Source organism: Zeugodacus cucurbitae, chromosome 6 (genome assembly GCF_028554725.1).
Source record: "Zeugodacus cucurbitae isolate PBARC_wt_2022May chromosome 6, idZeuCucr1.2, whole genome shotgun sequence".
NCBI classification, from domain to species: domain Eukaryota; kingdom Metazoa; phylum Arthropoda; class Insecta; order Diptera; family Tephritidae; genus Zeugodacus; species Zeugodacus cucurbitae.
The window spans coordinates 6,612,159-6,624,798 of record NC_071671.1 but is presented as its reverse complement, the minus strand read 5'-3'; the positions used below and the strand labels follow the sequence as shown (position 1 = coordinate 6,624,798).

At 27.2% G+C, this 12,640-nt stretch overlaps 1 protein-coding gene across 3 annotated transcripts in view; it reads left to right on the top strand.

The window, feature by feature from the left end:
* LOC105210268 (protein unzipped) overlaps positions 1 to 12,640 on the top strand; it is a 92,862-nt gene that overhangs the window by 55,799 nt on the left and 24,423 nt on the right. The gene's annotated exons all lie outside the window — the stretch shown is intronic.

The following is a 12,640-nucleotide window of genomic DNA, read 5'->3' as shown; positions in this document are numbered from 1 at the left end:
AACAGACAACAAAAACAAAGGCGTGTAATATTTGAAGAAGGCGGTAGCGGCTACCGTGCGCAAAGTGCTGATGAGGCGAACGCAAATTAATGAGAAAACGGCAAAAACAACGCAAAAAGAGGGTAAACAAGTGGAAAAAATATATGTTTTAGTGGATATTTGTTGTAGATGTATATATATTAGAAAATATAAATATATTCATTAGCAGTACGCGACACTTCCGAAGCATTTTTGACGCGCTCAAAACATGACAAACACTCTTAAACAGCATAGAAGAATATCGAAAAACAACAACAACAACTTATTGCTATTTTAATTATTGTTGTTATTACTTTTATTTTAATTTCCCATTTCAACTTATTGACTTTAATGCTTTCCGCCGCGTTCGGTAGCATTGACCTTGCTTACGGGCAGCGGAGCGCGCTGCTTTGGTCACTGACAGCAAAAACTCGCTCGAATTGCGGCACAAAACTTTTAATTGGCGGAACTTATTGGGTGGCTTTCGATGACGTCAGCGCTTGCAACGCCAATAAACAACATTTCAACCACGTGCTTCTTCGGGAAAACAAAGTTGATTTCTGCTCCACTTGAAACTCAGCGCAACCGGTTTATATAATATTTATGCTTTAATGGGCCAGTTCGTGTTCGTTGTTGGCTCACGAAATGCCGTGTAAGCGCTGTAAAGCCGTGGCGCGCATGCGCAGTGATTTCATGCGCTACAAATGTGCTCACACATATTTATTATTACGTTACATTACTATTTTTATAGCCGATACGACATTTCACATTAATTTTACTTTATTTCGTATTATTTCGTTATTAAGCGGTTTGCATGGCGCTGGCTTTTATTTATGCACACATGAAAATAAATGCTTATATGCTCATATTTATGTTGCGATCATTGATCATGCGCATAAATAAGTGTCGCTGTTGACTTTCAAGGTGGCTGACGTAATTTTTCTTACTTTTTTATTTATTTAAATTTTTTACTTTTTACAACCGCTCGTTTTCGAGTTCATTTGCTTGCATGCTTCAATCAGTTGTATATATGTATGTACCATATGTGAAGCCGGCAGTTCAATGCAAGTGCTAATGCATTTAATTTATTCATGACATGATCCCAAGACATTTATCAATTTAATTTCCCATCGATCTGTAGCATTGCAATGGCATAAGGATACAGTGGGACGAAAGAGAGCGAGAGTATGATGAAAAAAAATAATATTTGCTTGATTATTACCCAATGGTTTTAATGCATCAAAGTGGCAGTACACAGTTTAGAATCTTTTCTAGATTTAATATGGATTTAACCACCTTTTACCGATCTTTGTACCGCTTTTTGATACTATGGAACCGTTCACGTAAAAATGCTCTTGTTAATTTCCTCAAAACATCTGGTTTCGTTAGTCCTTCCCTATGGTAAACTCGAGTTTGTTGACTATTTTGGTGTTTAATATTGAACACCAGCCCTGAACACAGAGTTTACTACATAAAATTCAGTCTTAAACTCTATTTAAACACTATTTTTGTGTTGTGTTTAAGGAAACTCAGCTTCGTGTACAATAATAAACTCAAGTTTATGATTAAGTGTTTAAGGAAATGCAGCCCAATGTGTAATAATAAACTCGAGTTTATGATTTAGTGTTTAACGAAACTCAGGTTTATGTATAATGATAAACTCGAGTTTAGGATAGTGTTAATAATAAACCCAAATCTATGATTTAATGTTTAACGAAACGCAACTCTATATGTGATAATAAACTCGAGTTTACGATTTAGTGTTTAAGGAAACTTAACTCTATGTGTACTAATAAACTCGAGTTTATGAATTAGTTTTTTTTTTCAGAAAACAAAAATTCCTGTTATTTTTTGAACACATCTCGTACTTCAACTCTCTTCGTATGTTTTTCAAAAGTTGATTCTTTAACTCGAGTGATGGGGAAGTGTTAATTTTAACTTTCAATAAATCAAACGTTGATATATCATTTAGATCTTTCACAGGTTTGATTCTGAATGAGATTACTAGTACTAGATGATGCTAGTGTTACCCAAAGTATTTCGAAAATCAGAGAATCTTGAGAAATAATTTATATAGAGGATAATTTTTTTCGAAACCGACAGACCGGATCTTAAACTCCCTAAAATCAAAGAGTATTGAAAAGGGAATTCATATAAAAGAGAAAAAGTCTAAACGCACCGATAGAGAAGAAATTTAAACTCTCAGGACTAAATTTTACTTGATTACTTAAGCAAAAATTATTAAAATATGCTGATATACAATGCTCGAGGTATACAATTTTAAAAATCAGTTAAAAATTAAAACACAGGGTTGCATTTATAATAAAAAAATAATAACTTTTCAACACTGATTTTTTGAAGAAAATATTTTTTTCAGAACATTTTTGGAATTCATACCCACTTTGCCACAATTTGCTGTTTATATAAGATGTATGTGTAATAATAAAAAAAAATTTAAATAATAAAAGAAATCGCTCAACATCAATTATCTGACGTTTTGTTGACGTTTCTTTTTCATAAGTCACTGATCGACATCGAACTATTGACAGCAGTTATGCATGCCTTGAGTTGCCATTTGATTTAGTAAATAAATAATTGTATCTTATACGCTAATCTATGACTACTTAAGCCACTGATATGTATATTCATACTATACAAAATATATGTATATACATATATATACGAGTACATATATATATAGTATTTTATAGTCAAACATTTATTCGCTTAATTTGTTATTATAATTTATTGTCATTGTCATGGCATACATAACAGTCAATCAGTCGTGGCGTACACTTGAAGAGTATATACCTATATATATATACTCTACATATGCATATATAAAATACATAGAAAAAACACTTTAGATACATATCTCTCTTAATTAGTTTAGATGGATCATCGCTATAGGGGTCATAATTTAAATAAATTGATGCGTAATAAAATTTATGAGTTTACTTATGAGTGAGGTAGAAAAATAAAAAATAAAATAAAATATTTGAGAATTTATTTGACCTTGTGTATTTTAAGCTAATCAGCTTAATTAAGAGGAAAATAAAACAAGTATATTAAAAAAAAAGTGATAATTTAAAATATGTATTGTGACTTAAATGTTGAGGATTAAAAGGTTATCTATTTGTATTTAAAAATATTATTATTGTTATTAATAATTTTAGTAGTTGTTTGGTGAAATTTTCATTCATTTCTGTTTAAATACTTGCAATTTGCGAAACATAAGTATTTTAATATTATTTTTAATAATACAAAATAATATATAGGTCTACAACTTAGCTTCCGCCGTTTTCCAATAGATGTCTCTAGGGTCAAGCACTAGTCGATTAAATCGATTAAATCGTTTTATATCGATCTTGGACATTTGTGTCAACATTAACCCAACAAAATATTTGTAGAGATCTGTTTGCATTCCAAACTTATTCTCAACTGAAAATGTCACTTTTTGAGCTGAATTCTCGACATTTGCGGGAAATTTTGCTTTTCTTTTTTAATTCCAAGAAAAGTGCGACTGAGGCTCATGGACATTTGTAACCGTTTTTATACAAAAAAAAAAACTTCAATTTACAAAAAAACGGCGGAAGTTGTAGAAAAATATATCGGGATCCCGAAATCAATACCGAATTTTCGATTTTTCTATTTTGAATTTATAAAATGAAATAAAATTTGTATATATATTTTTCACTCACCTTTCATATATCTACGGTTACTTTAAGCTTATTTTATATACATGATATAGTTGGGAAGCTGAAATAAAATTTATTAAATTTTATAAAAAATAAATTTGTATTTTGTTAGTTGTTAGTTGTTATAAAATATGTAAGAATGCTGTCGAGTAAAAATTTATTTATTATTATTATTATTTAATAATACCAAAAACAAGAAAAAAACATTTTGTAAAATATTTAAATTTTTTTTAATTATGTTAATATGTTATAAAAAAATAAAAAATGCATTTTCTTAATATTTATATTTAAATATTTATTTTTTTAGAGAAAAAATATCATAACACAAAAAAATGAAGAAAGAAAATAATAGGACAATAAAAAATTTGAAATATTTTTATATTTTTAACTACTTTTTTCTATTTTTTAAATTTAATAAATAAATTTGTTTTTAAATTTTATAGATGAAACATTTGAAAATACACATAATACAAAAATATATTGAAAAAAATATTATATAATTATATATATAAAAAAATAATAAATATTTTATAATATTCGAAATATATTTTTTTATTTAATAATAATTTTTTTTTAAATAATTTTTTTATTAAAATTTAAAATTTTATTTTTAAAATTTATTTATTAATAATTTTTTTTTATTTTTTAGAAAAAACATTTTAAAATATCTATAACACGGAAATATCAAAAAAAAGTTATAGATTATAAACAAAAAAAATTCAAAATATTCTAATTTTTTTTTTATTTTTAAATATTATAAAATATTTTCTTTTATAACTTAATAATTAAATTTTAATAATAATTTTTTTTTTATCATAATTTTAAATTTTATTTTTACATTATACATTTTATTTATTATAATTTTTTTTAATCTTTTAGCGAAAACATTTTAAAATATCAAAAACGCAGAAATATTAAAAAATAAAATAAAAATAGTTTAAAATATTCTAAAATATTTTTTTTCTCGTAGTATAAAAAATATTTTTAAATAAAAAATATTTTTAAATAAAAAATAATTTTTAATTTATTTTATTATAATTATTATTTTTTATTTAAAATAATTTTTAATTTATTTTATTATAAATTATTATTTTTTATTTTATTATAAATTAAAAATGATTTTTTATTATTTTAGAATATTTAGACAGTTTAAAATATTTGAAAAAAGATTTAGTGAACTTTTGTGTCACCCTATATTTTTAAATTAAATTAATTATGCAATAAAAGCATTTACAACTGCCCCACTATTAATAAACGCTTAAAAATACTGACTTTCTACAATTTAGTGGCCCATTGCGCACACTCTCTATTTAATTTTAATTGCCCTTATCAATTAATAACGCACTGACCTAACTCAATTAAATATGAAATTACTGCAGCATTTATTATTTAAAGTTTTATTATCGCTAAATTTGCTGTGGCAGTAAGGCAATTAGAAGCTTGATAACCGAATGAATTGACGTTTTAGTTGCTGGCGCCACTTTTACTTATCGAATTTATAATTGTGTGAATATGTGTGTGTGTGTGTAAATATGTATGTATGTAAGTGCATAGTATGCATATAATTCAGTTTAGTACAAATTGTATTATTTTTTACCATAAATTATGCTCGAAAACGCCACAGCAACAATTGCTTGCATGTAGATATGTACCGTTATAGCTGCAGCGTAGTGTGACACACTTTTGCTGACATGCTAGCGCCTAGGCAACAACTGGCAATTGCTTTAGCGTATAGGAAAGTGCATGCTCATGCAAATAAATTGTTGTTGTTGTTGGATATGTAAATTAATTTCCAAATGCCTTCAAAGGCCAATTGACTGCGCGCTTGCAGCAATTAGTCAACGATTAGTCATAGTTAATTAGAGTATGCATAGATCTGCAGTCAGTGCAAGAAAGGCTTGAGGCCATAGCTGATAACAAGTGGTTGGTTGCATGTGTGTGTGTGTGGGTCTCCTTATATGGATAATTTGTTGTAAAATTCTTTTCAATTATTTGCGGTTACAAATGCTAGCTGCATTACTCAGATAGGCTATTTATTGACGCACAAGCACACACCCTTACATATATTAAAATATTTGTAGTTTCCAACAACAACTAACAACAAAAGAAAATTTTTCACATAATTATTCGCAAAAAAAAATAAATTACAACAACAATTTAATTTCATAATATAATTACAACAACCACATGATAACCATAAAGTCCCTGCAATGATTTATTTATTATATATTCTATAAAAGCACTCAATTAACCTTCTGTACAGAAAAAGACGTGTGAGTAATACATAACTGCAGCTTTTCTTCTGTAGAAAAGTAATTATGAATATAAATTTATTTATAGTGCTCAGGAGCATTCGCAAGCGCATTGTAGCGTAAGTTCGGGGAATACCGCACACATTACATTCGTAGAAATATTTTAGGTTAGGTGAACCATTTTACGTTTTTCCCCGCATTAATGTGCAATTAAATGCAGCTCAGTTGACTTTTTGCCACCGACCGTGTTGCATGCGCGTTTTGTTTTATTGTTTGCCATTGGTGTTTATCGAGTATAGTGAAAAAAAGTAAGCGGGTGTTTTACTGTTATTATTACTGTTAATATTTTTGAAAATGTTAAAGTGGGCAAATAAATAAAAGTCCGTAGTTCTAACGGTGTTTAAGATACATATTTTTATTTAAAAAAACTTGGAAAAAATGTATAAAAAATATTTTTGTTTTGAAAAGAAAAAGAGAAAAAAAAATTATGAAAAAAAATAAACAAAAATTATGAAAAAAAATAAACAAAAATTATAAAAAAAATATTATTTTACAACAAAAATATACCCACAAATCTTTGAAAATAATTTCGCACAGTTCATTTCTTAGTTTTCGCATTTTTTGTTTAATTTCTGATTGGAGAAAAGAAATTCGTTGAAGTGTGAAAAAATTTAAAATAAATGGTTATTTACAAATTAAATTTTTTTGCTGAAGAAGATCTTTTTTTTGGAAAGAATAAAAATATGAAATAATAAGATTTTTAAAAATAGTTTTGAAAAAATTCGAAGTTTAAAAAAGTGTTTTAATTTAAAATTTATATAAAGCAAATAAATAAAAATAATTTCGAAAAAAAAATTTAAATAAAAAAGAGTTTTAATGCAAAATTTGTATAAAGCAAATAACTGCGAAGTTTAAAAGAAAGTTATAATTTAAAATAATTAAATTTATTTAAAAAACAAATTTTCAAATAAATTCGAAACACCCAAAAAAAATTGGAAACATTTTTTTTCAGTTGGTGTGAGTTTTTTGTATGAATGAATAAAATAAAAATATTTTTTTTTTTATAAAAATAAGTATTAAATTAAAAATTTCGAAATTTCACAAAAAAAAAATTATGAAAATTTTGTGAACGCCATTGTGCTTTAGTTATTGTGATTTAATATTCAAATAAATTAAAGTAAAATGTTTATTAAAAAAAATTAAAGAAATTTATGAAAAAACTTCGAAAATGAAATACAATATTAAAAAAAATATATTTAGATTTTGTGAACATAATTTTGTATTTATTGTGATAATGTTTTAAATGAGCAAATAAAATGTTTACTAATATTAAAATTAAAAAAAAAAATATTTCGAAAAAAATGAAAATGCGTTGAATATAATTTTTTTAGATATTGTAATTTTTTTTTTTTCAAATGAATAAAAGTCAATTTAAAAAAGAAATTATTATACTTAAAAAACAAAATTTCGAAAAAAATTAGTATTAAATTTTTTTTTTAATGTTATGAACATAACTTTTTTATTTCTCGTGATTTTTTTCTCAAATAAACTGAAAGCCGAAATTTAAGATAAGTTATAACAACAGCAATATTTGTGCAACATATGTTGGGGTCCCTAGTTCTTTCTATTTTTCCATCACAATGATGTTCATAGTATTAAATTCGCCTTCTGTGACTACTTTTATATAGAGCTATAGTGAAATTTCCACAAAGTGCGGCGTTTATTTTGAACCCAAGCTATGAATAAAAAAATTTTATAATTTTTTCTACTTTCTGTGTGAATTTTGTTTTTAAACATTTTTTTCTAAACATATTAATCCAAGCTTATAGCACTCTTTGGTCAAATTAATTGATTTATAACACATAATTATGGAATGTTTTTATAATTTCAACGATTTTTCAGTCTAACGAACCATGAAATATGAATTTATTACTTCATTTTCCAGCATAAATTTTCACTATAAATGTAATTTGCTGCAAATGAGATGTGCTTATATAAGTTCAATGAATTATTTTTTGTAAACAAATAGTTTTTTGTTACATTTCGTATGTTAATAAATTTGTGCTAACAATAGAAATCGAGCTTCAAATCATATATGTATGAGTACATACATATTTACATCTGTATAACAGTAAATAATTGCAAACCCTTTTTTTGTTACTGTCTACCATATTGTCCAATATACATTTGCTATGCATTAATTTAAAGCGTACTTTAATTTTTTATTGTTTTTGTAATTTGATTATACTTGTTTTTGTTGTTGTTTTTTATTGTTGTTGTGCTCGTACATATAATTTATTTACAGCACAGTGTTATAGCTTTGGCATGCCTTCCAGTTTTAGCCCTTCTAATAATGGACAACAACAACAACAATGTGTTATGAAAAATACATTAATGGAACACGCTTGAACTGAAAACAAACCAGTTTTGGTATTTAGAATTTATTTTTGCTATGCAATAAACATGAAGCCAGTTTCTAATTTCAATGGGGAGTAGGAAAATAAAATTATTTGCTGCGCAAAATGTACAAACAAATACATACAGTTGAACTTCCTTAACCCGAATCACCATAATCCACACAAAGATTTCGAGTTACGGAAGGTAATTTGTATGAAATGACTTCTAATGCCAATTCCAGATTTTGCTATGGAGAATTTCAAGTTATAGATGTTCAACTGTATATAGTTTTTAAGTACATATTTATATATGAGCTTCTACACTGACACAAGGAAGCCTGCTACTTATCGCAGTGAACTTATTTGCTGCAAAAAAACCTTATTTTTCAAGCTACCTGAACTCGTTAAATTCCAGCCGTTTAACATTTCTACAGCCGCATGAATACTTTTAGCGCATGAGCTCAGCAAAAAAAATTTTGAAAAAAATTCTAATTCAAAGGAGAGTGAAGAGAAAAAAAATCTCAAAAAGTCATTGGCTTCTGCGCGGTGCTGATTTGAAATTTAGATATTTGCGCATTGCCTCAACAGTCACAAGCACTGCTGCTGTTGTTGTTTTAAAATTTGCTGTCTGTCTGCTGGCCTGTCAGTGACCATTGTGGTTGGTTGCCAACGGCGTGTGACTTGTGCCGTTGTCAATATTTGCCAAACACTTTTGAACCTTTTCGCATTTTTGCATACAGCTACTAAATAATACAGCAACAGGTATATGTGTAGAGACATATACATCTATATAGACATATATAAAGATATATGGGCATATTCTCGCAGATATATACATTTGTATGACTGCATAAATCATTCCATTTATTTTTTTAATTTTTATTTTATATTTTTGCTCTAATTTCCATTTCCATTATTTCCTTTATCATTCATGTCAATTGTGTAGAATTGGAAATGCGTGCTACACATACCACGCCATATTCATTAGTTATACGACCTTATTTATTTATTTACATCTATTTATTAATTTATCCAGTTTTTTTTCTCTAATTTCCATGTAGACGCCTACACGCCCGCAATAAATCAGTTTAAGTTTTTGTTTTCATGTCAAAATTAACGAACGCCGGATTTTCGTGCTCAATTTCTCTAATGTTGAGTTGACGTGCAGATTTCAATTAGCTATAGTTTCTATATACCCACATATAGTAGATGTATATATATATATATAGAAATATATACAGTTTTTAATTAATCGTTTTTGCAAAAAATTGTATTTTTTTTGAAACTAAGTTGTTCGATGCGAAGGAAGTTTCTAAATAAAGTGGGATTGAGTTGATGATTGATTGATTGATGGTTTGATCGATGTTCGAAATTGCTTAAATAGGTACTGAATATTATTAATAATAGTATATTTCATATAAAGAAAGCTTAAGTCTTCATGAAAACTAAAGACTTTATATTTGAGAGCTAATTTCGTCAATCTAATAATGGAGCTAGAATAAAGGCATTTCAATACTAAAGAATATATACTCTCAAGATCGGATCTTGACAAAAATTCTCAAAGAGGAATATAACAAGAAAAAACGTTAACTTCGGCTGTACCGAAGCTAATATACCAGGTGCATTTCTTTTAGTAACTATGTGCTTAAGCAAATCTAAAGACGTAAGAAAAAGTAAGTAAAAAAAAGAAAACATTTTACTAATTATTTTTAGCCGGGTTGTTTGCTAGAAACATTAAGGTTATATAGTTAACCAATCTGAACAATTTCTTCGGAGATTATATTATTACCTTAAGCAGTAATCCATGTCAAATATCGTGAAGATACCACGTCAAATGCGAAAATTTTCCATACAAGCCATTGATTCCGATCGTTCGGTTTGTATGGCAGCTATAGCATATAGTGAAACGATCTGAACAATTTTTTCGGAGATTAAATTATTTCTATGAACAATAACTCACACCAAATTTCGTGAATATATGTAGGAAAATGCCGAAGTTTTCCATACAAGCCCTTGATTCCGATCGTTCAATTTGTATGGCAGCTATATGATATAGTGGTCCCATATCAGCAGTTCTTACAAATGAGCAGCTTCTTGAAGAGAAAATAATATTTACAAAATTTCAAAACGATATCTTAAAAACTGAAGGACTAGTTCGTATATATACAGACAGACAGACAGACAGACAGACGGATATGGCTAAATCGACTCAGTTCAACATACTGATCATTTATACGGCCTCCGTCGCTTCCTTCTGGGTGTTACAAACTTCGTGACAAACTTTATATACCCTGTTCAGGGTATAAAAAAAAATACATACACCAAATCATAAGAGAGTTCTCTCTGTGAAGTCCATTTGCCATAAATAAAACTATCTAAACATAACCTCAAAATATATTTGGAACCACGCAACATTTTACTTAAGCTTAATAAGAAGTATAGATCTACCTAAGATCGACAAAAATACATAAAATTGTCTTCAAAACTAAATCCGATTTATGTATACATGCTCATCTTGTAACAATTCACCTTGCCACTTGAAGAAGAATACCAAACTTATTGAGCAATTCGTCGATTTAAAGTCTTAAAGTCTTAAATTATCACTGCAACGCATAAAAGAGGTCTTAACAGATAATAATTTTCAATATTACAAAAATCTATTATTTATTCAATGCATTTTGAAGCATTTGTCTCGAAAAAAGCCGCCGTCTTTGTCGTGCTAATGAATTGTTTGTCATGATTTTTAACGTTGCCACTGATTAATAATGAAATTTATGATTTTATAATTACGCTGATAAGTATATAGAGGGAAAAATTTAAATATTTAATTAAGACGCATTTAATTTATAATACATAAACATTTACACTTCAAACAAAAAGCGAGTTTAAATTAAAAAAAATAAGCGAAAACAAAAAAAAAAAAAAAATATAAAATTACAATAATAACAAAAACTGAATAAATGCATAAATAATGTTATCAAAACATAATTTGCATGTGGCCACGTGCAGTTGTTGGGTATCCACAAACTTATGTGTATGTATGTATATATGAATCTATGTTTACGTTCATTATTTATGCTTTGAAGCGGAAAATTCGTAAAAATTTGTGTCACAGTCGAAAAATAATCAAAACTCCCGCGCCTAATTACAGCAAACTGGTTGCTATTGATTGGTTAACAAATTACAATAATAATAATTTACATGGCGTTGCTAATTTGTTGAAATTTTAATTTACTAATTAAGTGACAAACTTGTAATGAAACACCTTTGAAATTGGTTTTGTAAAGTTGTTTTTCGAATTTTTAATTTTTTTTTGTAATTGCGTAATATGTTTGTTAAAAGTATATTCAATTAATATAGCATAAAGAGTCGGCAAAGTATGGTTTATTTAGTTACAGTGATCATACAGTGTTAATAGAGTCAATTAGGTTGTTTACTTTTGACAGGAAAAATTTCATTTAGCTCTTTAATTTACCCAATTAGCGATTTATTTTTATTATATATAATTCTGTGGCCCCTCAATTTAGTAACTAATTTGTGTTACATCTAATTATGTGGCCCTTAATTTAGTCATTTAGTGATTTGATTGTGTTTATATAATTCTGTGGGCTCTTAATTTAGTGAACTCGTGATAGATTTCTGTTAATCTAATGCTTTGGTCCCTTAATTAAGTCAATTAATGAATTATTGTGTTATATCAAATTGTAAGGCCTCTTAATTTAGTCAATTAGTGATTGATTTGTGCTACATATAATTTGTTTTCTCCTAACTTGGGTCAATTAACGATTGATTTGTAATATATAACTCTGTCAATTAGTGATTTATTTGTGTTGGATATAATTTTATGGCTTCCTAAATTAGTCGATTGGGGATTTATTTTTGTTATATCTAATTGTGTGGCTTTTAATTTAGTGAATTAGCGATTGATTTGTATAACAGTTAATTTAGTAGCCTCTAATCTTGCCGATTAGCAATTTAACTGTCGGTAATTTAGTCAATTAACAAATTATATACTGCCTGAAATCTATATGGGAGTAATCAATTTAAAAAAAGTAATTGAATACATTAAAAATCTAAGAAGCAATACAATTTCGAAAGTTTATCTCATGCGATTTTCTAAAATTATATCATGAGATTTTATTATAAGTATAATTTCAATTGAAGTTATTTAACTCCAAAAATTTACCTTCATTTACGAAAATCATTTAAATAAAAATTTCAGCCCCGTGACAACAACCCATCAATTTCAGAGTGTCTAAAATTCGCTTTTATTTAT